The sequence below is a fragment of the Mus musculus genome, chromosome 4 (genome assembly GCF_000001635.26).
Source record: "Mus musculus strain C57BL/6J chromosome 4, GRCm38.p6 C57BL/6J".
Taxonomy (NCBI): domain Eukaryota; kingdom Metazoa; phylum Chordata; class Mammalia; order Rodentia; family Muridae; genus Mus; species Mus musculus.
Genome location: NC_000070.6, coordinates 33602621 through 33629886, shown reverse-complemented (window position 1 = coordinate 33629886; position 27266 = coordinate 33602621). Strand labels below are relative to the sequence as shown.

Genomic DNA, 27266 nt, shown 5'->3' with positions numbered 1-27266 from the left:
GTTTCTTTATCAACAATGGATCCATGCTGTTCTCCAGTTCCCACGAATCAGTAACAAATAACATAATTAAAATAGTGAAAGCATTTCTTTTGCTTGGACTTCTTCCACATGGGTGGGTCTTAGCAAGATAGCTGATGCAGGTGGAAAGCTGGGGATAGAAGCCGGGCGTGGTGGCACATGCCTTTAATCCCAGCACTCGGGAGGCAGAGGCAGGTGGATTTCTGAGTTCGAGGCCAGCCTGGTCTACAAAGTGAGTTCCAGGACAGCCAGGGCTATAGAGAAACCCTGTCTCGAAAAACCAAAAAAAAAAAAGAAAAAGAAAGCTGGGGATAGCCATCATCAGAGGATTTGTCACTCACAGCTGGCTGCCAGCTAAGACCTCGGGAACTGTGGTCATCTAGCCATGGCATCTCAATCTCACAGGCTGGTTCCTCGCCTTTTCAAAGGGCAGCAGTTCTAAGGGAGAAGAAAGCATCAATCCATGTTTGAAGAAAGAAGGTCGAAATTTCCATTGAAAGCAGGCTTGTGTGGGATGTAATGTTGACTTCATCTCTAGAGAGAGAAAAAAATCTGTAACTAAGCAAGTTTTTAAAAAGCACGTAATCAAAATGAAAGGAAAACCCAGGCTTCTCGTGTCCTCCTCCAGGGTCTAGCCTGGGACTCTCCCTTACCTCCTGTAGTGGCTATTCCTGGTTGTCAACTTGACAATATTTGGAATGAACTACAATCCGGAATTGGAAGGCTCACCAGTGACCCTTATCTGGAGGCTTGGAGATCCTTATCTGGATCTTGGTTTGAAGATCTTGAGCCATAGTGGCTATGGATTCCACTATGAATCTCCGAGTTTAAGGAACACACCTTTAATCTGGGCTACGCCTTTCATCTGGGATTAAAGGTGTGGTGGAACACACCTTTAATCTGGGCTACACCTTCTGCTGGAGACAATATAAGGACATTGGAAGAAGGGAGTCTAGCTCTTGCTCCTTCGCCTGCTTGCTGCGTGAGACTGAGTAACTGCTAGATCCTTGGACTTCCATTCACAGCTGCGACTGAACAATTGTTGGGAATTGGGCTGCCGACTGTAAGTCATCAATAAATTCCTTTACTATCTAGAGACTATCCATAAGTTCTGTGACTCTAGAGAACCCTGACTAATACACCTCCCTATCCATACTTTCTCCACAGCCAGCAAATTTAGCCCTGGTCCCATGTTTCATTCCCTAGCCTGGTCTGACCATATCCACACACCTGCACTGTAGCCAACCTCCAAGCCAGCCCACCTGCAACCACCCACAGGTCGCTTTTGCTATACTTCCATCCACACCACCCACCCAGGCTTCTCAAAGGTTTCTCCAGGGTCTAGCCTGGGAAATTTCCTGACATCTACATGTATACCTCCTCCCCAACTTGCCAGGTCTAACCTGGAGCCCATATATACTGCCTTGGCCTAGAATGGCCTTTCCTACCAATACCACAAATGAGCTTTAGTCTTTATCCAGGATACTCCATACCTCTCTCCCAAGCAGTAGGTTGTCTCTGCCCCACCTCCCCCACCATATCCAATATTTCCACCCAGACAGATCTATTCCCATACTCCAGGCTTGAGCCAGGAAGCACATCCTGTATACCAGTCCAGTCCCTTCCATCCACCTGTCTTTTTTCCAACTTCTAGGCCCAAATTGTCCACACATCCTCTCTTCTGCCAAAGCTGTAGAGATAGCTATCTCTTTAATAGACTCCAAACTAACAAAATATGCCAAGATATCATGGCAAAAATACTGACAATATGAAAGATCAAACCAGTATATTCTTTCCAAAACCTATTGCCCTTTGTTGATCCCCAGAAGTGAATATCCCTACTGCAGAATGTTCTTCACACTCAGGGCTCAGAGTAGCCAGAGCTGGAACTGACCCAAATGCCTCCTCCCTAAGGACCGAGAAATGTTTGTCAATGAGAATTACCTACATGCAGCCCAGGAAATAGAATGTAGCAGAATAGCCATATGCGTCAGAGAAAAATCCAATGAGTTTAAAGAAGACACAAACTGCTCAGTGAAATGAAGAAGAAACACCTAAGTCATACCAAGGAGAAACAGACACAGGCTTTTAGGAACAATGGCAACAGCCCAGGGCTGGAGAACAGAATTCAATAAGGAAAGAGAAACACTGAAGAGGACTCAGGCTGAAAATGTAATTGAAAACCCCAATAATTTAACTCAAAGGAAAGCCTCACAAATAGAACAAACCAGGGCGACAATGGAATATGAGGACTTGAAAATGAGTGTCTAGATCAAATAAGCAAAACACACAGAAAAAAAAATAAACACAGAAAAAGCACATACAGAAAATGTGTGACATTGTGAAAACCAAACCATTAAATTATAGGCATAGATGAGGAGAAAAGAATCTTAAATAAATCCTAAATAAAGAATCTGGCATACATGAGATCTTCAACAAGATCCCCAAACTAAAAAAAGACACAGGTCATCTGGAAAAAATAAACAGAGGAATATCAGTACCAGTTGACATCCTATATCAGATGGAAATAATGCACATCTATAGGAAGTCTGTCCAAACGCCAAAGAATGCATATTATATTCAGCAACACATGGAAGCTTTTCTAAAGAATCCTGGGACATAAAACAAATCTCACAAATTCAAAAAGATTGAAAGCACTTCTTGTTTCTTATCTGACAGTGCTGTAAGTCTTAAAACTGACAGCAAAGAAATCTCTAGTAAAAACACAAACTCACAGAGTGTCTAAGTTAGGGTTTTACTGCTGTGAACAGACACCATGACCAAGGCAACTTATAATGGACAACATTTAATTTGGGCTGACTTATAGGTTCAGAGATTCAGTCCATTATCATCAAGGCAAGAGCATGGCAGCGTCCAGGCAGGCATGGTTCAGGAGGAGCTGAGAGTTCTACATCTTCATCTGAAGGCCTCTAGGAAAGACTGTCTCCCACATGGTTAGGAGGAGAGTCTCATTGACCACCCCCACAGTGACACACTTCCTCCAACAAGGCCACACTTCCTAATAGTGCCATTCCCTGGGCCAAACATATACAAACCACCACATGGAGATTAGGCAATTCCTTACTAAATGATGAATGAGTCCAAGAAGAAATCAGGAAAAACGTTTCTGGAAATAAATGAAAATAAAAACAAAGTACTACAAAACATCTGCCACACATTGGAAGCAGTTACATGGGAAAGACTAACAGCTTTAAGTGCCTATCCTAAAACATTAGAAAGAGCACAATAAATTGACTCAATGACCCAACTCAAAAACCTAGAAAAACAAGAAAACAAATTCAAACCTGGTTAACAGTAAGAAATTACAACTATCAAAGCCAAAAATCAGTGAAATAGAAACACAGAAAACACTGTAATCAAAAACAAAAACAAAAAACAAAACACAAAACAAAACAAAACAAACCCAAGAACTGATTCTTTAACAAAATAAATAGGAATGACAGACCTTTGGCCCAACTAATTGAAAGACAGAGAACCTGAATCATAAATAAATAGGGAAATATTACAACAGACACCAAAGAAATTCATAATATTAGAAGAAGATTAACAAATCAATACCACCTAAAACCTGTTCTCTATTATGCTGAAAAACCTAAAGAAAATAGATAAAACACTAAACCACCAAAATTAAGCCAAAAAGAAGTCAGCATATTCTCTTCTCAGAGGCATCTAGCTCCACATCTTCAAATGTAAGCCCATAGCCTGGAGTAACTGAAGCATCCAAAAAGCAAAATGGGACCACTGCAAAGATGAGAGTTGGGGAGCACTGAGAGGGGACTATCAGGATACAACTGATCTTACTGGGGAAATGGGAAAGAAGGGTTCTTTAGGGAGGTGGAGGAAGTTAAATACAAAAGAAGGTGAGAAGGGGGTAAAATAGCAGTAAGGATGCTTAAAAAGTCATAAGGAATAATGCTAATAATTATCTAAAAACTTACGACACACATAGTTCTGTATATAAGTATACATAAACAGTTTAAATGAAAATTTCTTATTTAATTTAGCAGTGCTTTCTCCAAGAGCCAAAACCACCTAACAAAAACATGGATAGCAGACATGAGAATCTCTCTTTTGAGTTGTTCAGGGCTGTCTGATAGACTTCCAAAACACACAGCCTATTGCTAGTGCCCTTCGTTGACCCCCCAGAGGTGGAAGTCCCTATTGCAGAAGACACCATGTACTTCACAATCAGGGCCCAGAGTACCCTGAACTGCAACTGGACTGAATGCTTCCTCCCTAAGGACTAGCTCTCATGGTACCAAAAGGCAACAAACAAACTTCCAAAGGAGGACCTATAATATCCATGAAACCCATCAACGCCCAGCAGGGCATGACAATCCTAAGGATATGTTAGTATGGCACACAGACCTCAGCAGTAGCCAGCAGCTCTCAATTCTTAATTCTTAATTGAACCTAAGAGCCACTCAACAAGAAGGATATTGTGTGCTAGAAACCTAGATAACTACTCAGTGCTAATAAGATCATGGTTATTGGAGGACACTCTATGATCACACATTTACTGAACCAGAATAATCCCTAAAGGCCATCTATAAACATTTGTCCTGATACCCACAGGCAAGTGTAGTTAGTCTTCACCCCTCCTCAAGGAAACCCCTCTTGCAACAGACAGAGACTATACAGCAAGCAACAACCAGCCAATAAGTACAGTTGTGGAGCCAAGTCCCAATGGATGCATCTATAAAATATTTCCACACCTAAAGCACAAGGAAACATTGAGAAAGTAGGGATGGAAAGACTGTAAGAGCCAGAAGGTCAGGAGGTTTGCTATGAGATTGTATCTCCTAGGAATGTCAGAAGCAACACCCATAAAGTCTCACCAACATGACTGCCTAAGCATGAGCTGAGTAAGGACAATGACAATAGCCATGTCAAAGTGGACAGAGGCAAAGCCCACAAGACCTAACCCCCACACAAGGAAATACAGGCATGGAAGGAATACTGAGAGTGGAAGAAACAGTCATCTCCAGGGAAGAGCACACGGAATGGTCGGTTACGGAATGGTAATCCAAAGATCAGCCCTGAAAATAATATCATACAGACTGAGCAGGTTATATTTAGGAATATACATGTATATAAACATATGCATGGAAAAATAATTTTTGAAAAAGAGCCCATCAATTTGAAAGATAGTAAAGATGGGTATGTGAGAGGGTTTTGATGGAAGAAAGGGAGAGAGAAAGATATTTTAAGTAAAAGAAATTGATTTAGTGCTAAGTAAAAGGTGGGGAGGTGGAATGTGTCCCTTCAGCTGTACACGGGAACTCCCTGTTTTCACAAACATTTTCCCCAAAAACAAATGCTGGGTTCTGCAGGAGATTCCAGCACTTCTTCAGAAAAGTTTTCTCCCATCTTCCTGTACTCAATTACATCAGGGAAGTCTCTCTTTTAAAAAAATTATTTATTTTTATTTATATGAGTACACTGTAGCTGTCTTTGGACACACCAGAAGAGGGCATCAGATCTCATTACAGATGGTTGTGAGCCACCATGTGGTTGCTGAGACTTGAACTCAGGATCTCTGGAAGAGGAGTCAGCGCTCTTAACCACTGAGCCATCTCTCCAGCCCCCAGGGCAGTCTCTTGTGGCAGATACTTACAGAAGTAATTTGATGTAAGTCACACACTCATCACCAGCATTCCGAAGATGCAAAAACTCGGTATTTCATGAAAAACAAACTTGCTTTTTGGTCTCATTGTCAGTGAAAGAGAGTATTAAAACATCAACAAGGAATCCCAAGTCATAAAATAAGTTGGATAATTCCACCCAATAGAATATTACTCTGCCTTAAAAGGGATGGAAAGTCTAACACACTACAGCATGGGTGGAATGTAGAACACTGCGGGTAGTACAGTAAGTCAGAGGTACAGGGTGAGCGTCCATGGCATACAGACCACCTAAAACAGTGACTGTGGAGGAAGCCAACGCTGGGAGTCTAGCGCTGGGGAAAAGAGGAGCGAGGAGTCAGTGTTGATTAGACTCAGTGTTTGACTTGGGGACGGCAACAAGGTCAGACAGTGGGGGATGACTCTGGATATTAACATGTTAACTGCCACGAAACTGTACACTGAAAATTGTTACGTGTGAAGCTTGTGTGTAATAGACATGGCATAATAAGAAAACTAAGAACAAATAATGGATGCGTTATTTGGATCTACCTGTTATCTACCAAGCCCATGACCGGGCAGTCTAGAGACTATTTTGTGAGCTGTACTGAAAGGCTGCTCTGTCTTCATAGCTTACTATGCAAACAATACTGCTTCCAATTGACCCTCACTGATCTCAACAGTGAGCAGCTTCAGCCAGATGGTTTGCCTAAGTAGTCAGTAGGTCACCCAGTCATCAGCTAGGAGGTGATAGCAATGACGTCATCTGAAAGGGAAAGATGTAGCTATTACAAAGCCTGGGTGAAGGCTCTCTCAAGAACATCTCCTCCTGCTCAGGGCATGTGGCTAGGGAGACGCATCCGCTCAGGGTGAAGGAGGAAAGAGGTCCATATTTGAAATCCTAAAGCAAGAACTATGCTCACTGCACGTGTGCACAGACCAATGCAGAGACAGGAAGGACTCTGTGGGTGTGCATTAACCATCCCATACTGTTTTAGCGCAATCATTAATAATGCTGTCATTCAAACTGAAAACATCTAGGAGAGAGAAATAGAAAAGGTGAGCCCTGGGGCAATAGCAGAAAGAAAGACTGCCTGGGTATATGAGCCGTTATAGGAGTGGGGCCTGTGTCCTCACAAAGCAGAGTCTTACAAGAAGAGTCATTGCAAGCATTAGATGATATGATTATGAAAGCATTTCATATGATCTAGTGTTGTAGAAATAGATTTGTATATCGATCCGTACATGACTCCTTGGCCACAGATTATTTCCAAATGAGTTTCACTATTCTAAATTTCCATAAAGTATCTTGCTGTGATCTTAATAGGCATTGCAGTAAATTGATACACTCATCTGGGGAGTCTTCCCCACTATTTTTAGTCTTCCAGATAAATAGTATGGTGTGGCTCCCTTAATGGTTCTCATTAAAGTGTTATAGATTCTTTTAATAAATCCCTTTGTCCTGAATTATATTAGTAGCCAAGGAGTTAATGTTCCATTGCTGTTTTAGCACAGTTGTGCTTTGATCACGTCACCCGGCCTTATATCTCCATGTGCCTGGAGACTGTCTGTGTACCAAGGTAAGCGTACACCCTCTCTCCACACATTTGTCCCATTTCACCCCCTTGCCTCCCGGCTTCCATTCCAAATTGTGTACCCCGAGAATTCCACCCCACGAAGGGTCATGCTTGTCTACAGAGGCACCTCAAAGTCAACATAACAAGAGGAAACTCCCTCTTCCTCCAGGAACTTCTTCTCTGCTGTACAACAGATATGTGGAGGCAGCCTCGAGCCTGCCTTTCCTCTCACTTGCAGCTCATCAGATTCCAAGTCACATACACACTCCTCTCCAACCCCATGGCTTTTCTAGCTTCAGCTTCTGGGCAAGAAATAGACAAGATTTTGGATTGGGTTTTGAATTTTTGACAGTTCTGTTTTACCTCCTGTCTTAGTCAGGATTTCTATTCCTGCACAAACATCATGACCAAGAAGCAAGTTGGGGAGGAAAGGGTTTATTTGGCTTACACTTCCATACTGCTGTTCATCACCAAAGGAAGTCAGGACTGGAGCTCAAGCAGGTCAGGAAGCAGGAGCTGATGCAGAGGCCATGGAGGGATGTCCTTTACTGGCTTGCTTCCTCTGGCTTGCTCAGTCTGCTCTCTTATAGAACCCAAGACTACCAGCCCAGAGATGGCCCCACCCACAAGGGGCCTTTCCCACCTTGATCACTAATTGAGAAAATGCCTTACAGTTGGATCTCATGGAGGCATTTCCCCAACTGAGGCTCCTTTCTCTGTGATAACTCCAGCTGTGTCAAGTTGACACAAAACTAGCCAATACACCTCCCCTCCCCCAATTCTTCCCCTATCCTTAAACACATGCAAGCTATTGTCATACTATACCCAAAAGGATCTTTCTTTTTGCTAATGCTCCTCCACTTAGAATCCTTCCAAAGCTACCCATAACTTTTAGAATAAAAATAAGCTTCATCCTCTATGAGGATATGCTCAGAGCCCATGACTCAGTCTACCTACATCCACAGCCCCGTGTCTCAACATTGAGCCACCTGCCTACCCTTTACCCCCTTTATTGCAGATGTGCTGACACGTCTGTTGCTATCTAAACCAGCTGCCTTGGCCTCTGAACTCTGTATTACCCTTTTTTTTCCCACTCAGGATTATGCTAAATTCTTTCACCTGTAACAGATTCTTAGCTCCCCCAAAGCCTTCTCTCACCTCCTTGGAGTTTGATTGACAGATGGAAGTTCATATACGTCAGAGGTGGGCATCCTTGTAGTAACTGGTTTCTCCTGAGGACAATATAAAGCATTTCTTGTTCTCGGAGTCTCAATGTCCCATAAAAAAAAATAAAAAAAATAAAAAAAAGTAGGTAGGAACTTGAAACAGAGCAGTACTGGAGGCTTGGTGGTACATGAAAACAGCTGCCTGAAGTGAGAAGGAAAACTTCTATTTGTTCATCATGAGTGTTAAACACATCAAAATCATAGTCACAACCGACTCATATCCAGGACATTCACAGAGATAACTGTTACTCTGTCCAGGTGATGGTTTGCAGCTTGTGCTAGGACTGCTGACAAAGGACACAGGTGGTCATTAAAACAAGGTTGTAAGGTAGGAAATTCATGGGGCTGAGCCACTGCCTTACTTACAAGGGAAACCCTTGTTTGCTGCTTATATCACATTTTAAATTACCAGTTATAAATAAAGGGCACACTGTTTACGTGCTAAAGCCCCAAGAAATAGAATGACCAGGGATGGTGCCATAGCCCAGGAAATGGCCTGCTAGGTTCTGGACAAATCTATAGCAAAAGGGGGGAGTAGTAAACAGATATCAGTAGATATTTACTATTTAATTTTGTAGTTAATATCTATCATTTAGTTTGTTTAAAATGCCATGTACAACAACTTAGATGTCCCTCAACCAAAGAATGGATACAGAAAATGTGGTACATTGACACAATGGGGCATTAATCAGCCATTTAAAAAATAAAATCATGAAATTCACAAATGGAACTAAAAGAAAAAAATTCATCCTGTGTGAGGTAATCCAATCCCCGAGAGAAAAATTTGGTATGGATTTGATTGTATGTGGATATTTGTTGTTAAATCAATGATAACAAAGATGCATTCCCTGGAAACACAGAGGTTAGGTATAGAGGAAGGAATGAGGGATGAGGGAGGCAGAGAAGTCTCCATAGGGAAAAGAAACAGAATAGATAGTGTTCTATCTGGACAGAGTAGCAGTTATCTCTGTGAATGTCCTGAATATGAGGCGATTGTGACAATGATTTTGATGTGTTTAACACACATGCTGAACAAATAGAAGTTTTCATGGATAGATGGGGAGTGTACTGAAATGAGAGGATCTGGTGGAGAAGGGGAGAAGGGAAGAAATACAGAGAGAGAGAGCACACTAAAATTTGAAGGGTAGTGTAGAAACCTAACAGAGTAGAAGCTTCCTAACATATACACATATACGAAGGCAATCTAAATGAAATCACCAAATAACGGGGAAAGCAAAGCCCCAACTGCCATCACTTGTCAATAAACGAAGCTTCCTGTGTGGACACTGGGTAGCATCTAATTAAGTTATTGACCATAGGAGTCCCATGGGAATCTCCAAACAACCCAGCCTGTTGCCAAGACTATAGATTGCTCTCTGCAAACTGACGGTAAAACCCCATTGCAGAAGACAACACCTACACAACTCCCTGGAGAAGCGTTGCTGATACACATGTAGATCCTGCACCACTATATGCTAGCACTTTGCTTTCCTATACCAAAGGGAAATGTAAACACCAAGCCATCCACAAGCCCTTTGATCTACAATGCTGTCCTGATTGCAAGATATGTTATGGCAAATGGTGGCACAGAACTTGTGGGACTAACTGACCAATACCTGATTTGACAATTAATATCTGATTTGACTTAAGGCCTAATCCATGAGATGAAACCTATACCCAACACTGCTTGAGTCACCAAAAACCTGAGACTAGATAGCTCAGGGACTTAGAGTCAAGCCACATACTAATGTTCTTACAACAGCAGTGCAATAAAATGAATCCTAATGACAATCTGCTATACTTATAGATCAGTGCCTTGCTCAGCCATCATCAGAGAAGCTTCCTTCTGCTGCAGATGGAAACAAACACAGAGACTTACAGCAAGAAATTATGCAGGAACTCAGCCCTGAACAAGATGTTTCTATCAAATCCCTCCCCCCACCCCAGGGTTCAGGAACCCCAAGGAAGAAGAGACAGAGTGTAAATGCCACAGGAGGAGAAGGGCCCAAGAAAACACACCCCCTAAACCAACAAGATCAGCACGCATGAACTCACAGAGATGGAGAGCACACACAGAACCTACATGGGTCCGCACCAGATGTGGTCTTAGAGATGAAAGGAGAAGTGGGCACATGCCTGCATCCCTAACTCAGAAGCTCTTTCCCCTGGATAACAACTTGCAAATGAAAATTAAGAATAAATTTTCATAGAAAACAAACTACTCTTAAGAGTAGGCTGCACGCCCAGTGGTAGATGGCAGAATGAACTCAATGGCATCTTGGGAGGTTCCCGTCTCATAATGTTGTGTCAGGGCTTTTTCTGTGTGTGTGTGTGTGTGTGTGTGTGTGTGTGTCTGGTTCTTGTGCCTTCTCTTGGGCTCCTTCTGTTTGTTTGTTTTATCCAATTACAATGTGTCAGCTTTTGTTTAATCTTATATCATATCATGTCATATCATGTCATATCATACTATACTTTTGTATCATATTCCCTTAGAAACCTTTTCATTTTCTAAAGAGAGACAGAAAGGGTGTGGATGAGGAGGGGAGGAACAAGGAAGAGTAGGGAGAAGGGAAACTGTAACCAGAATCTATTATGTAAGAAAAAAATCTATTTTCAATAAAAAAAAGAAATAAAATAAAGAAATAACTTCACTTTTGGATGAAGTTTTTTTTTTTTTTTTTAATGAGGCACCAGTATTCAATGTATCACTGCTGCTGTAAGGTTCACTACAACTTTAAAACTGTTTACCATGTAACCTCAAAGCACAGAAAATATATTGGACTTTGTTTATTCTGAAACAAAAGTGAGTAGCACCAACTGCACCTGTAGTCTAGGAAATCAACAGTCAGGCTTTGTGGCTATTGTTTATTTTAAACCACATAATTCTAAATAACCTATAATGAAAAGGTTAAAAGAAGCCATGTAGGTACAACCTTTAGCTTGACTCATTACTGATCTGCTTTCTATATGTTTTTACATGCTATGAGGGAAGAACACCCCTGGACACTATGTTCCCAGAAGACCACTTCTTTCTCTTTGTCACCAACCTCTGCTAGGCTAACCCATGGTCACCTTGGTGCTGCTACACTGTCTTCACCCCAGAATTTGTACCCACTGAAACTTCATGCTAACCTCTCTCTTTAGCTGTTGTTTTCAAAATTTTCATGTAACTGCATGTCTGATTCTGAGTCATTATTTTCCTATTGCTTAAAGCAAAATCAACACTTCTTTTATTAAACTAATAAAATTTATTTTTAAATATACAACTCAGTATTGACATTTATTTAAGTCATCAAAATAATTTATATTAGTTAAATGTCTCTTAAATATACATGATATCTTCTGAAGCTAAAAGTGATATGCACTCAACCAGTTTTTAAAATCTATTTGGAATTTTAAACATGATAGAAGTAGGAAAAAAATCTCATATGAAGTCCTCTATGAAAGAAAATTGTGACAAGTTTCTGATTAGACAAAAACCATTCCATGTCCAAGGGAAAATATGCAGAATTGGGTAGAGTTCCTTCTGTTTCTATTTTGTAGAATAGTTTGAAGAGCATTGGTATTAGGTCTTCTTTGAAGGTCAGATAGAATTCTGCACCCTGGGCTTTTGGGTTGTTTGTTTGTTTGTTTGTTTTCGGTTTTTGTTTGTTTGTTTGTTTTGGGTTTTTGTTTGTTTGTTTGTTTGTTTTGGGTTTTTGTTTGTTTGTTTGTTTGTTTTGGGTTTTTTCTTTTTCTTTTTTTCTTTTTTTTTTTTTTTTGGTTGGGATACTTTTAATGACTGCTTCTATTTCTTTAGGGGTTATGGGACTGTGTAGAGGGTTTATCTGATCCTGATTTAACTTTGGTACCTGGTATCTGTCTAGAAAATTGTCAAGTTCACCCAGGTTTTCCAGTTTTGTTGAGTATAAGCTTTTGTAGTAGGATCTGATGATATTTTTAATTTACTCGGTTTCTGTTGTTATATCTCCCTTTTCATTTCTGATTTTGTTAATTTCAATGCAGTCTCTGTGCCCTCTGGTTACACTGGCTAAGGATTTACTTATCTTGTTGATTTTCTCTAAGAACCAGCTCCTGGTTTGATTGATTCTTTGTATAGTTCTTTTCGTTTTTACTTGATTGATTTGAACCATGAGTGTGATTATTTCCTGTCTTTTACTCCTATTGGGTGTATTTGCTTCTTTTTGTTCTAGAGCTTTCAGGTGTGCTGTTAAGATGCTAGTGTGTGCTCTCTCCAGTTTCTTTTTGGAGGCACTCAGAGCTATGAGGTTTCCTCTTAGCACAGTTTTCATTGTGTCCCATAAGTTTGGGTATGTTGTGCCTTCATTTTTGTTAAATTCTAAAGTCTTTAATTTCTTTATTTCTTCCTTGACCAAGTTATCATTGAGTAGTTCAGCTTCCATGTATATTGGGCTTTCTGTTGCTTTTGTTGTTATTGAAGAGCAAGCAGCCTTAGTCTGTGGTGATCTGGTAGGATGCATGGGGTTATTTCAATCTTCTACCTGTTGAGACCTTTTTTGTAACCGATTATATGGTCAGTTTTGGAGAAGGTACCAGGAGGTGCTGAGAATAAGGTATATTTTTTTGTTTTAGGATGAAATGTTCTATAGATATCTGTTAATCCATTTGGTCCATAACTTCTGTTAGTTTCACTGTGTCTCTGTCTAGTTTGTGTTTCCGTGATCTGTCCATTGATGAGAGTGGGGTGTTGAAGTCTCCCACTGCTACTGGGTGAGGTACAATGTGTGCTTTGAGCTTTAGTAAAGTTTCTTTTATGAATGGGGGTGTCCTTGAATTTTGAGAATAGATGTTCAGAATTAAGAGTTCTTCTTGGTAGATTTTTCCTTTGATGAGAATGAAGTGTCCTTCCTTATCCTTTTTGTAAACTTTTGATTAAAAGTTGATCCAATATCAGAATGGCTACTCCAGCTTGTTTCTTGGGACCATTTGCTTGGAAATTTGTTTTCCAGCCCTTTACACTGAGGTAGTGTCTGTCTTTGTAACTGAGGTGCGTTTCCTGTATGCAGCAAAATGCTGAGTCCTGTTTACATATCCAGTCTGTTAGTCTTTGTCTTTTTATTGGAGAATTGAGTCCATTGGTGTTAAAAGATATTAAGGAATAGTGATTGTTGCTTCCTGTTATTTTTTATTTTACGTTTATGTTTGTGTGACTATCTTCTTTTGGGTTTGTTGAAAGAAGATTACTTTCTTGGTTTTTGTAGTGTGTAGTTTCCCTCCTTGTGTTGGCATTTTCCATCTATTATCCTTTGTAGGGCTGGATTTGTGGAAAGATATTGTGTAAATTTGGTTTTGTCATGGAATACCTTGGTTTCTCCATCTATGGTAATTGAGAGTTTTGCTGGGTATAGTAGTCTGGGCTGGCATTTGTGTTCGCTGAGGATTTGTATGAGATCTGCCCAGGATCTTCTGGCTTTCAAAGTCTCTGGTGAGAAGTCTGGTTATAATTCTGATAGGTCTGTCTTTATATGTTACTTGACCTTTTCCCCTTACTGCTTTTAATATTTTTTCTTTGTTTAATGCATTTGGTGTTTTGACTATTATGTGACAGGAGGAATTTCTTTCTGGTCCAGTCTATTTGGAGTTCTCTAGGCTTCTTATATGTTTATGGGAATCTCTTTCTTTAGGTTTGGGAAGTTTTCTTCTATAATCTTGTTGAAGATATTTACTGGCCTTCTAAGTTGGAAATCTTCTCTCTCTTCTATACCTATTATCCTTAGGTTTGGTCTTCTCATTGTGTCCTGGATTTCCTAGATGTTTTGGGTTAGGAGCTTTTTGCGTTTTGCATTTTCTTTGACTGTTGTGTCAATGTTTTCTATGGTATCTTCTGCACCTGAGACTCTCTCTTCTATTTCTTGTATTCTGTTGGTGATGCTTGCATCTATGACTCCTGATCTCTTTCCTAGGCTTTCTAACTTCAGGGTTGTCTCCCTTTATGGTTTCTTTATTGTTTCTATTTCCATTTTTAGATCCTGGATTGTTTTGTTCAGTTCCTTCATCTGTTTGGTTGTTTTTTCCTGTAATTCTTTAGCTGATTTTGTGTTTCCTCTTTAAGGGCTTCTACCTGTGTTCTCTTGTATTTCTTTAAGGGAGATATTTATGTCCTTCTAAAAGTCCTCTATCAGCATCATGAGGTATAATTTTAAATAAGAGTCTTGCTTTTCTAGTGTTGGGGTATCCAGGGCAGAACTGGGTTCTGATGATGCCAAGTAGCCTTGGTTTTTGTTGCTTATGTTCTTGCCCTTGCCCTTCGCCATCTGGTTATCTGTAGGGTTAGCTAGTCTTGCTGTCTCTGACTGTGGCTTTTCTGTCCTGCAAGCCTCTGTGTCAGTACTCCTAGAAGACCAGTTCTTTCTGGGAAGAATTTAGGTATGGAGAGCTGTGGTACAAGGTCAGTTCTGGGGTGCAGAGAGAAACCAGAAGGCTCCTTCCCAGGCTGCTCCTCCAGTTCCTGTGTCCTCAGAGTTCCAGGAGGGTCCCTCTGAGCAGCAGTGGTGGTTTTACCTGTGCTCACAGGCTTGTCAGCACTCCTGGGAGGCCAGCTGTCTCTCAGCACTATTTGGGTCTGGAGCACTGTGACAAAGAATCAGCTCCCAGCCAGACAGAAACTGGACAAAATCAACACTTCTTTCTCTTTAATGAACCTCATCAAGCTTACTTAATAATTTATATACTGTTCTCTAAACCGCTGTTTTTCTTTGCTTTTTATTAAACAATGAGCATGGAAATAAGGTAAATTCTGTTTTGTTCTAACAACTAAGTTGTAATGTACAGATTGAGCATCTGTCATCCAAAAATATGAAATCCAAAATGCCCCAAAATCAGCAGCTTTTTGAGTAGCTAACATGTGTCATGAGTAGAAAGTCCACCTGTGATCCCACGTGATGGGCTACAATCAAAACACAGGTGCACTGAAAACGCCGTAGGAGACTCTCTCCAAAGTCTAGGTATGCAGTACCCCTGCTACATAAATGAATGTCATGCTTCAACGCGGTTCTCACCCCCCCAAATATCTCATGTTTATGCAAATACTCTGAGACCCCCAAATCAGAAATGTTCTGCTCCCAAACATTTCTGAAAATGAATATGCAACCATAATCTGTTTTTCTAGCCTAATCTTGCTCCCTTTATTCTTACCGGTGAGAACGCATCCAGCAGAAACGGTAACTGTTAGGGCTCTTCCTGTTTTTTACTTTGCTTAATTGGTGCTGTGAGGCTGTCATTTTTTGGAAATTCTATCTTCACACCTGCTAGTTTTCAGAGCATATAAACTAATCCACTGATTTTTGGACTCAATCAGGTAGCAGATCTTCATAAGGAGAGATAATATTTTTATATTCATTATAGCACCATAAATATTCATTCAGCAAATATTTTTGGATTGTGTGTGTGCGTGTGCTCAGATTTGATGGTGCAATGACATATTGGGTCATTTTTTTTGTTTGCTTTTTGGGACTTGAGGGTTTTGTTTATTTGCTGTCTATTTGTTTTTGGTTTTTGTTTATGTAAGACTGGGACTCTGTGTACCTCTGGCTGGTCAAAATCTCAGAGATTTGCCTGCCTCTGCCTAGGATTAAAGGTTTCTTAACTACACCTAACCTCAAGCCACTTTTGATGCATATGTGGAGACGGGGCAGGTCTTTTGTCTGTGCCAATTGAAAGGAGTTCTCTGCTAAACTTTCTCTCCTGTGTTTATGATCATCTGACAAAGGCCTGGGGACTGGTAAGCTAAAGAAGATCTCGCCTTCATGTTGAGCAATTGGTCAGTGTTAGTTGAGGGCTCTAAGTTCCTCTTCACAAGCCAACTCATCCTCCCAGGTTCCCTTTGCTTACCCACCTCACAGTCTCGGTGATACAGATACAGCAAGACCCATTATACCTAAGTCTACAGCATGTTTGCAAATGCCCTGATAATCGAATCAAATTTCTCGGATGGACGGTCTAGAACAGAGGTCCTCAACCTGTGGGGTCGCATATCAGATATTTGCATGATGATTCTCAAGAGTAGCAAAATTACAGTTATGACATAGCAACAAAATATCTTTAAGGCTGGGAGTCACCACACCATGAGGAACTGTGTTGAGAACCACTGGTCTAGATGAGAGTCTGGAGAGACAGGCTTTACCTCTGATGAAAGAGCCTCAGAGTCAACGCTGCAGGAGAGTGGAGGCAAGGCAGAAAGATCGTGTGGCTGTTCTTGCATTCTTCTGTGGTTCCTCACACCCATGAACCGTTCACGTTCTTTTCATGTGAAAGGGCTCTTCTTCCAAGCTAAAAATAAAAATCCTACTGTGAGAAACGTTTGTTTGTTTGTTTTGTTTTGCTTTTTGCTTTTCTGTCAAAGATGACTATCGTGCCAGAGGCCAGTATAAACCTTCCCCGTTTTATGAAACTGCTGTGTCCAAGCCTGCTTACCCAGGTCTGGACTCTATCACACCCTTCTCCTTCACACAGATTATGAATTATCCAATCAAGCCAGGCTTTGAAGTTCAGCTCCTAACAACGGCATCTGTTAGAAGAAGAGTTGAATGAGCTTCCTGCCCTGTTCCCTGTGTGTGCTTCACAGTCCACTTATATTTTGGAGCATCCTTTTTAACAACAACAGTGCCTGGCCAGGTTACTTTCACTTTGTTCTTGCTTGCTTTGTTCCTTCGTTATTTGATATCCATACTCTTACTTGGAGGCTTACCCAAAATTTCAAATCCATCTGGGAAAATGTCCGTTCCCCTCCTTTGAGAAGCCACCACAGCCCATGACTGTGGCTGCTAGGGTCTAAAACAAATGAACTCTCTTGGATCTGTAATAATCCCAGGATGGAAAGTTTCTCCGAATTGCAATGAAGGACCAAGGACAGCATCATGATGACCAGGCAACTCTGCACAGAGCAAGTAAAAGATGCCATGGACGATGGCAAAGTATGCCTTGGTAATTAGGGGGGTTTTATTGTTGTTTTGTTCTGTTTTGTTTGTTTGTTTGGGGAGTTTTTGCACATTGTTTTGCAAGAGGTATTTATTGGTTTATAGTGAGGACTTAATGTCTTCCCAGCCATGTGCCTTCATCACTAGCTAGCTATCAATAGAAGCTAGCTAGCACTGTGAGATTAGACCTGAAAAGTATCTATGAATTTACAAGGGTCTGGAGTCAAGTCTTGAGAAAGCACAGATTCAAACTAGGACCAGAAGAATAGATTGCTAGGTGGCCAGCAAGCCACTGCCAATGGGTAGCTGCAATCACTGGTGACAAAGAGGGATGGATCAGCATGCTAGGCTGGACTCTGGAAATGAGGAGTCTGCTGGGTCTTAATGCCTGATCTTTCTACCCAGTGTCTCGAAGCCTGTTTTCCTCTAACTTAAACAGAAAATACTTGTCCTTCTTGAAGTTCCTTTGGGACAACATGATTGTTGTCCGCTCTTGTTTCTGTCCCGCTGAGCCAGAGTACCCTTGCTTTTGCTTTTATGCTCCAATTCCAGTGAGACAGACAGGCTAAGGAATAAGAACAGGCTGATGCCACCCCTTCACGGGGTCTCTAGATGTTATTATATTCTATGTTCTGTGTTTTCTAGACAATGGGTACCAAATCTAAAATAACAACAATAGTAATGGGATGACAGTGCATAGAGAGGAGAGGAGAGGGCAGGGCCATGGAAGGTGAGGCTGTGGAGGGCAGGGCCAGAGCCAAGGCTGGGGGAGGGGGGGCAGGGCCGGGGAGGAGGGGGAAATCACATATGCTCATATAGTGTTAACAGGCCTTCCTTAGCTGAGTTCTGCTGGGTGTTGAAAGATCAATTCAGTGGTGTTTTACTATGTATGGCTGCTTCTGTCTGCTAGTCACACTAATTTAAAACCAAAACCCACGGCAGACCATTCTCCAGACTGTACAAAGCATAAAAAAAAATTTTTAAAAAAGGTTGTTTTACTCTCTTGTTTATTCTATATGATTTACCTGGAAACTGGCAAAATCCCATAGCTTAAAAATATGTATACAGGTAATATTGGTATGTGTTATGTATGTAGTTTGGATTCAGTTTTCCCTCATTAACAACAGACCAGCTGTTGTCTGCTCCTAAAAGATCCCAGCTGGGCTTATAGATGCTCCTTTGTGGAAAGAGGGGGAAGGAGGATCATCGGACCCCCACCTGAGTATCCAGACACCCATTCTAACCAGTTGTATGCAATTCTCTAGTTACATGGGGTCGCATGATCTTGGGGAGGAACTTGAGCATATAGGCTGGGGAAGACTGGAGGAACGTACTCAGCTATGAAGCTACAAGGAAGTCATCGTTCATATTAGGTGAAGACTTTCCTGGACAGCTGCTTTCAGGTCATCTACACACTTCTCAGTGACCCTCCTCTGTACTCTGTGAGTAAACCCAATAAACTCACTGGTTCCCCAGGGCACACTTAGTGAAATCCAACTTCTTTGATTTGTCACTGGTACCTTATAAGGAGGGTACATCATACATTTCCTAGTGTTCCCCCACCAGGGGAGAAAATTCTCACGACAGATGGCAAGTTTATTTGTTAATGTTCCTATATCTCATGGCATTAAAAAAGAAAGCCAGTATGTAAAAATTCTAAAAATGGAAATCATTTCAGTAAGTAATGACTTACATATAAAGACTCAATGGGTGGATTTTTTTCCAGATTTGGAAAAAAAAAAAAAGCCGGAAATCTTAGCAAATTATAAAGGTTTGAGCATGTTGCACAAGGCATATAAAAGATGAGAGGATATATATATATACATATATATATGATATTAAAACTCCTGAGGTCAAAGTTCAATAAATCAAGATCAAACCTCTGCTCAAGTCAACAAAATTATTGGTCTTTTCTCCATAACAATTACAAGGAGTTGCTTAAAGAACAAAAGTGGATATATAATTAAAGTTTACTTAAAAGTGTTTGAGTTTTCTTGACCAACATTGATCTAAGTATTACATAATAGCTAAAAGTACCAGACTAGCGTAACTGACCTTCTGGTTTGAGAACCTTTTGACATGTCCTGTAACTATGGAGAGATACTGTTCTCTTGCTCAATTTCTCACTAGTAGCTTTTCTTAAAAGAAAAGTTCTGCCCATAAATAGGACTTCAGATCTTAGCTCGCTGCAGCACCCAGCTACAGGCAAGAGAGACAGCCCCGCTGCTGTTTTAGCCTAACCCTTTAACAGTGGCTGCATCTCATTTTTTCCCCTTCTCTAGAAGTCATCTTGGATGAACTTAATACTGATTCCAGCCATTCCAACAGCTAGCAAAGCACCTGAACACAGATCCTTGGTGCATTACTCTGAATACAAGCCTTGGAGGCCAGAGAAAAAGCAGGAGGGAGCCATTAGATGGATGTTAGTCAAGAGAATGGACTTTGATTTGGCCATTTAAAAAATGTCATCTGTTCTGATTTCTCCTGGTTCCCTGCCTAGAACTTGTAATGCTGACAGCCTCGCCTTTATTTCCTCCTCACATTTCTTTACAAGCATCAGTAAAAGACTTCCTTCCTCCGGCTGTCTGTCATACAAAAGGACCTATGTACCTGGGAGTCTTAAATAACCCCACTGGATAGAAGGGATACCCTGATTTCCATATCCAGCAACTCATTTCTGGTAGAATCCAGACTAGCTGTCACCCAATTCCATAATGACTTTTAGAATTACCTCATGTGGGAGAGGGGATGGTAGAAACAGGAGGTGAAATTTGGCTAGGAAATTTAAGGAGGAGGAGGAGGAGGCAGAGGGGGAGAAGGAGGAGGAAAAAGATGATGAGGAAGTAAAGGAGGAGGAGGAGGAAGAAGAAGAAGAACAAGAAGAACAAGAACAAGAAGAACAAGAACAAGAACAAGAAGAAGAAGAAGAAGAAGAAGAAGAAGAAGAAGAAGAAGAAGAAGAAGAACAAGAACAAGAAGAACAAGAACAAGAAGAACAAGAACAAGAAGAACAAGAAGAAAAGGAAGAAACAGCAAAACAAAGTGAACCAATGTAACCAGCTTTTTTCTTTACTGAAAGCCAGGAATATTTCTTGGACCTCTTGGCAGCCTCATTCTTGCCAAAGGCAAAAGTTCCTAAATGATTTTTAAGTTGACTCTAAAGGAAGGGAGTTGTGAGAATAGCAATAAAGTCGAGTTATTCCTTTTCATCAAGAGAATCGTTTCTGGCCTGGGTTGAGAAATAGATTTTCCAGGTGGACCTATCAGTCACTCAGCCAAGGAACTACCCCTAGGACGGCAGACTCACCTTAAAACCAAGGTAAAGAAAGAGATAGGCAGAAAATGAATACTCCCTCCTGTCAGAGGCTTCATCCAGAGGCTCATCAAGACCAGCCTCACAAAACAATCCCCAATCCCTTACTGCTACTAGAATTTAAAAAGCTATCACATGGTGGCTAAGTTTTAAGAAAAAGATGTAAATTACCTTACAAAGAGGGCTCACTGTGAGACTTAAAAGATTTTCTTTTTCTGTCGTGGTGGCAGACAGTCCATAAACCTTCCCCATCTTGTAAAACTCTTGGGTACTGCCCAACCCCTGAACACTCCTGCCCTTTCTTCCCCTTTATATGGATTATGACCAATGGGATGCTTTAGAATTGAGACTAAGTGAACCACCTTTGCCAGTGTATGCTTGCTAGCCTTGTCTGGGTGATGGAACGGCCTTTTATCAATATAAATCTCCTCACCAGGTTACTTTCATTTTGTTCATGTGTTTCTTTGTAGAGCACTAAGAATATTTTTTCCAGCACTGCCTAATGACAAGAATTTAGTGACATAAATCAAGCTTACATGTAGGTCCACTTGACACAAAGGCTGATGAGCTTAAAAGACAAGCTGTTTGTCTTCACACATACAATCCACCATAGTAAGGCAAGGACAGGATAACTGTGGTAGGCACTTTCTCCTTCGAAAAGAGAATAAGAGGCACCAGTCCAAAGTGCTGGGAATTCTGAGTATGTGTTGCCTGGATCCCGTTTGAGACATGGGGTATCTATTAATCAGCGACAAGTTTTTGTTTTTCAAAACAGGTTCTCTATGTGTAGCCCAAACCAGCCTAGAAATCATTATCCTCCTTCCTCAGCCTTCCAAGAGCTGAGATTACAAATCTGAGCCACCACACCTAGCAGAACTTAGTTTTATTCCCCGGAAATAGCTACAGAGACATGGTCTCTGTTTCTTCCTGAGAGTGGGTCCTTCATCCATTGCCCTTCAAAGCCTAAGAACTCACCCTGTGGGCTCTTGACTAGCACTACAAACCTAGCCAAGTACCTGGGGCCATTTCATTAAACATGTTTAATTCCCAATTGAATTCTAAATACTTATCCTTGTACTCACAGATAAGTGCAACTCTCAGCACTCCCCAAAGAAACCCCTCTTTGCAATATAAGGTCAGAAAGCTACAACTGGCCAATATGCAAAAAAAAAAAAAAAACAACCCAATTGACTATGGGGTGTCCAGCACCAACTGGGACATCTACAGTACAATTCCTGCACCTAAGACCCAGGGGACATGGCAGAAGATGGGATGGGAAAAGAGCCAGAGGACTAGGGAATCTGCTGTGAGAATATGTCTTCTAGAGATGAAAGGGAAGCTTCACCCATAATGTGGCTGCCTAAAGAAGACCTGAGGAAGTATGGCACCAATAGACTTGTTAATGTAGAAGGGGTAAAGCTTACATGGCTCTATCCAGGGGGACAGAGAGGGACAATAACAACAATAACTACAGGCAACTAAGGATGCTACGAATGGAAGTCTTCTCCAGGATGAGCCCCCTAACTGGTTATTCAGTACCAAGTGTTCACTTGAAACCATAAACATTCAAGTAAAATTATATAGAGTGAACAGTGCATGTGTATATATACATGTATATGTATGTATTGGTACATATATATGTATGTATAATTTTAAAAGAATGGCTCATGTTTGTTGTTGGGAGACAATTCTTCTTGACTGTTTTGCATGTGTACACATCTTGAAACAGAGGAGTTGGCTGCTATTGTTCAAACTCTTTTTCAAAGATCCTGAGAGAGTTTGTGTTGTGTTTTACAAAAAAAGAAAAGGAAGAACCAGGAGATGGGGGATGGTGAAGTGAAAGGGGATTCTTCTGTGGGCCCATGATGAGGCATGAGCCCCCTGAGGTACCAGCCATATGACAGATATGGTATGGAATAGGTTTTACTTAGGGCATGGGGAGGGGAACTGAGAAGGGAATAGAGACAAAGAGAGGCAGAGAGGGGGTGAGTAGAGGCTGGCTATGAACAGGGGGAGAGAGACAGAGTGGAGGAGAATGAGGAGAGGGACACAGAGGGAAGAGAGTAAGAGGGTAAGAGAATAAGACAGTGAGGAGGGGGCAAGTAGCCCCTTTTACATAGTCAGGCATACCGGGCTGTTGCCAGGTAGCTGTGGGGCAGAGCCTAGAAGGAATGCTAACACTTTGTCCTTTTGGAGCAATTGGCAGGCAGTCTTATTATACTCCTCCTATAGCGATTAGGTTTCTGTCTTAGTCAGGGTTTCTATTCCTGCACAAACATCATGACCAAGAAGCAAGTTGGGGAGGAAAGGGTTTATTCGGCTTACACTTCCATACTGCTGTTCATCACCAAAGGAAGTCAGGACTGGAACTCAAGCAGGTCAGAAAGCAGGAGCTGATGCAGAGGCCATGGAGGGATGTTCTTTACTGGCTTGCCTCACCTGGCTTGCTCAGCCTGCTCTCTTATAGAACCTAAGACTACCAGTCCAGGGATGGTCCCACCCACAAGGGGCCTTTCCCCCTTGATCACTAATTGAGAAAATGCCTTACAGTTGGATCTCATGGAGGCATTTCCTCCACTGAAGCTCCTTTCTTTGTGATAACTCCAGCTGTGTCAAGTTGACACAAAACTAGCCAGTACAGTTTCCAAACTTCAGAGTCCTGTGCAATGCAGGTTCCTGCATTTACAAGATGTTCACAGGGTTGTTTTGATTTGTTTTCCAAAGGGATTTTTTTCCTTCAGTGTTTGATAGTCAAACTCACGACCTTGTGCATGCCAGGCAAGCATATTACAAATGATATAAATTCCTATCCCAGAGGTCCAAGTTTTTTTAACCCATGAAAATTACAGTAGGTGAATTGGATAGCTTGTAAGAAAGATAAAATATCAGACTTTTTACAGTTCTTGAAACTTAGTTTAACCACAGAAATCTGAGAGACCAGAAACCACTTGGCAACTGAACAATTTCTTTTTTTTTTTTTTTTAGAGTAAACTTGTGAGTGACCCTTGGTGGTATGACCCCCTTAAACAATTGGTGGAAATTTTGTTTCTCAGATTATAGTCCTCTCCCTTTGACAAAAGCTACTTCTTTCTGCATTTCTACTTGAGCAGCATGTTCAGCTTATTAACTTAATATCTAAAGATGCTTCAAAGCCTCTTATTTACCTGGGATAGCTCATAGATGCTACTGTGACTCTTTCAGACATTTAAATCAAGAATGGTGTCAATCTATCCTTCGTTTGACCTTTGGCGTTGGGGCTACGTTCACTTGCACAATCTTTGTCTGGAGTTGAGATGACAGTTCATTTTCCAACCGAGCACTTCACAAGCACTCTAATTCCCTCAAAATTCTGCTTGCAAAATGAAGTTCCTTTCCCTGGCTCATCTGTCTTGCAATAGCTTATTGTATACATTCAGGAGACACTCAGTATTCAGCTTGATCTGCTTAGCCAGATTTGAGTGTGTGTGTGCATGTGCGTGTGTGCATGTGTGTGTGTGTGTGTTCAGATTCACCTGTACATAAATGTGAAGGCCAGAGATCAACTTGGTGTCTTCCTTAATTCCACCTGTTTGTTAATATATATATATATATATATATATATATATATATATATATATATATATATTGGGGAATTTCATACACTGAAATATCATTATATCTACTCCCATCACCCACCCTTCTTCAAGTCCCTTATGCCCTCCAACTCATCTCCAAACTTTATGCCCACTAAATCCAGTTAGTGCTCATAGATGTGGGGCCTATCACTGGAGCATGGGAAACCTATCAGCAGACACATCCTTAATAAAAAAAAAATTAAGATTAAAATAAAAAGAGTCTCCCTTGCCCCAGCAGCTATGCATCGCCAGCCATTCCTCAGGGTGGGGTGGGACCTAGAGATCATCTGCTTCATCTATATCAGGGTTTTGATGCTTGGTCTTGTATAGGAATTAATGAAGCTAATGACAGCAATACGATTTAAAAAAAAAAAAAAAGTCTCTTGGTGAACTTGGAGCTCACTGATTGGCTTGTCCCAGAAAGCCTCAGGGATGTCTCTGTCCCTGGCTTGCCAGCACTAAGACTATGGGCCCAGTCAGATTTTTATGCAAGTGTTTTAGAGTCAGACTTGGGCTTGCCTGCTTGAACAGCAAGCACTTTACTAACTGATCCATCGCTTTAGCCCTAGGTCTGAATTGTATTAGGTACATCCTTCTAATTTGCCCTCGATTCCTGTGATAAAACACCATGACCACAATCAACGTGGAGAGGAAGAAACTTGCTTAGCTGACTGTCCAAGGTCAGTGTCATGGTTTGAATATGCCTGACCCAGGGAACGGCACGATTAGGAGGTGTGGCCTTGTTGGAGTATGTTTGTTACTGGGTGTGGGCTTTAATTTCCTAGTCCTAGCTGCCTGGAAGTGAGTTTTCTGCTAGCATCCTCCAGATGAAGATGTAGAACTCTCAGCTCTGCCTGCACCATGCCTGCCTGGATGCTGCCATGTTTCCTGACTTGATGATGATGGACTGAACCTCTGAACCTGCAAGCCAGCCCCGATTAAATGTTGAGCCTTGGTCATGGTGTCTGTTCACAGCAGTGAAACCCTAACTCAAACAGGAAGGGAAATCAGATTTTGACCTCACAGCAGGAACTGAAGCAGAGACCATGGAGGAGTGTTGCTTAATGGCTTGCTCTCCGTGGCTTGCTCAGCCTGCTTTTTTCATTCCCAGTGCCACCTCCCCAAAGGTGGCACTGTATATTGTGCCTCCCATATCAATGATTAACCAAGAAAATGTCCCTCAGTCTTCTCTACTGTCAATTTGATGGAGGCATTTTCTCAACTGATCTTCCTCTTTCCAGATGATTTCAGCTATGTCAAACTGACAGACACTAACCAGTACATGCAGCTTCCTATGGTCCAAGATCCCATGAGCATTGTTTTTACTACCACGTAGCATGTGCCCATTTTTCCATTATCCAAAACCAGTTCTAACCATCTTCCCAGCAGTCACCTACATGTCCTTGTCATGTTCCTCTGCCCATCTGATTCACTGACTGAAAACTTAGCACATACATTTTGAGTTTTGCACCTTTCCTCTAGGAAACAGAGATTTGGGTTGTTTGTATTGGATTTTTCTACTATGTCAGTTTTATTTCACTACATAAAACCCTCTAGAGCTGTTGCTATGTAACAATTTCCCCTAAAATAAAACCTCCATCTTGGATGGAAGCTCTGCAGGGAAATGCTTTCGTCCTGCAGGGAAACTCTTTAAGTTTGGTAAATAAACAACTCAAAGGAAGTCCCTGAAACTGAGTAGAGTTACTAAACCCTGATTTCCCAAGGCATACACAAGCAGTAAGAACTGCTGAGAAACCTCTCAGAGGAGCCAGCTGCCTGGAAGAAGCAGAAGCCAGCCAGGCTGCTCAGACCACCTGAAATGCCTGAAAGAGACCCTCTCTAACTTGTCCAGCTACCTGATGGTTGTATAAAGTGCTCCAGATTTCCAGTGACACAGCTATCATATCTGCCCCTGAAAGTCCTCACGTATACCCCTCTAAGAAACCCCAGTAGGATTCATTTGGTTCACCAAGTTGTACTTCAGCGGTATCTTTTCTTTGATATGTTGTCGGTTCTCTATCTGGAGTCAGGAGATGGTTATTCACATCTCCTCAGGAGCAGTGTCTCATAACAGTTAGCAATTTTAGTCCTTCAGATTTGAGGGCTTATCAGTTTGGTCAGTTTGCCTTCAGATGTGGTCTCTAGAAGTTTGGCTGTGGTGGGATGGTTTGGGATGGCCTCATGTACAAGTCTGCTGATTTTCCTGGCCATGGGTTTCACAGAGCCTCTCATCCTGAGGGAGACTAGCCCAGGCTTCTTTATACTATGAAATCAAAGTTCAAGGCTTTACAATTGTATTTCCACCACATTCTAATGATTAGAGCAAGCCACAAGGTTAGCACAGAAATAAACACATTCTTTGGACGAAGGAAGTATTACTATAGGATGCTGGGTTGTACTACCAAAGAATTCTTTCCCTATCCTCCTACATTATAGCCAAGTCCCTCCCCACCAACCACCTCTGAGAAAAGAAACCTCCAACTCTAAGTTCATTCTCTCCCCAGGGGCCACTCCAACCTGTCACTCAGACCCATTACCTCCAAGAAGGAGCCTCTGTTTCCTTCTAGACACTGCATTCTCCAAGGCCATTGTTGACTGTGGCCACTCAGAATTATGTTCAAGTTCACATTTTCCCAATGCCTAACCTGTTTCTTCTAAGCATGTTTAAAATGGCCTTGGCAGTCCTTAGTTTCAGAAGAGCTTAATGTGGGAAAACCTGCAAGCAAAAAGACATAGGGTTACTGGAAGAGTGGAGTTTGTAGAGAGTTGAAAGAATGGAAACCCAGAGAGACTTCAACAACAAGAGTAGACTCTATTAGTCTGAAAGAGGCATCAAGACTTAGGAGTGCTTGACAGGGTATTCAGGAGAGTGCACAGTGTGGGGTCTGAACTGTGGATTTTTTTTTTGGAGCTAAGATTAGGGAAATAAAAGGACGG

The 27266-nt window shown here is 41.4% G+C and overlaps 1 long non-coding RNA gene across 1 annotated transcript; it reads right to left on the bottom strand.

Annotated features, from left to right (window-relative positions):
* Positions 1-296: 296 nt before the first annotated feature.
* Gm32955 lies at positions 297-27021 on the bottom strand. The gene is made up of 4 exons (XR_390457.2): positions 26867-27021; positions 16610-16755; positions 8399-8472; positions 297-552 (listed from the first exon to the last, which is right to left on the bottom strand). It is a non-coding gene; the product is annotated as a predicted gene, 32955 (long non-coding RNA).
* Positions 27022-27266: the final 245 nt, after the last annotated feature.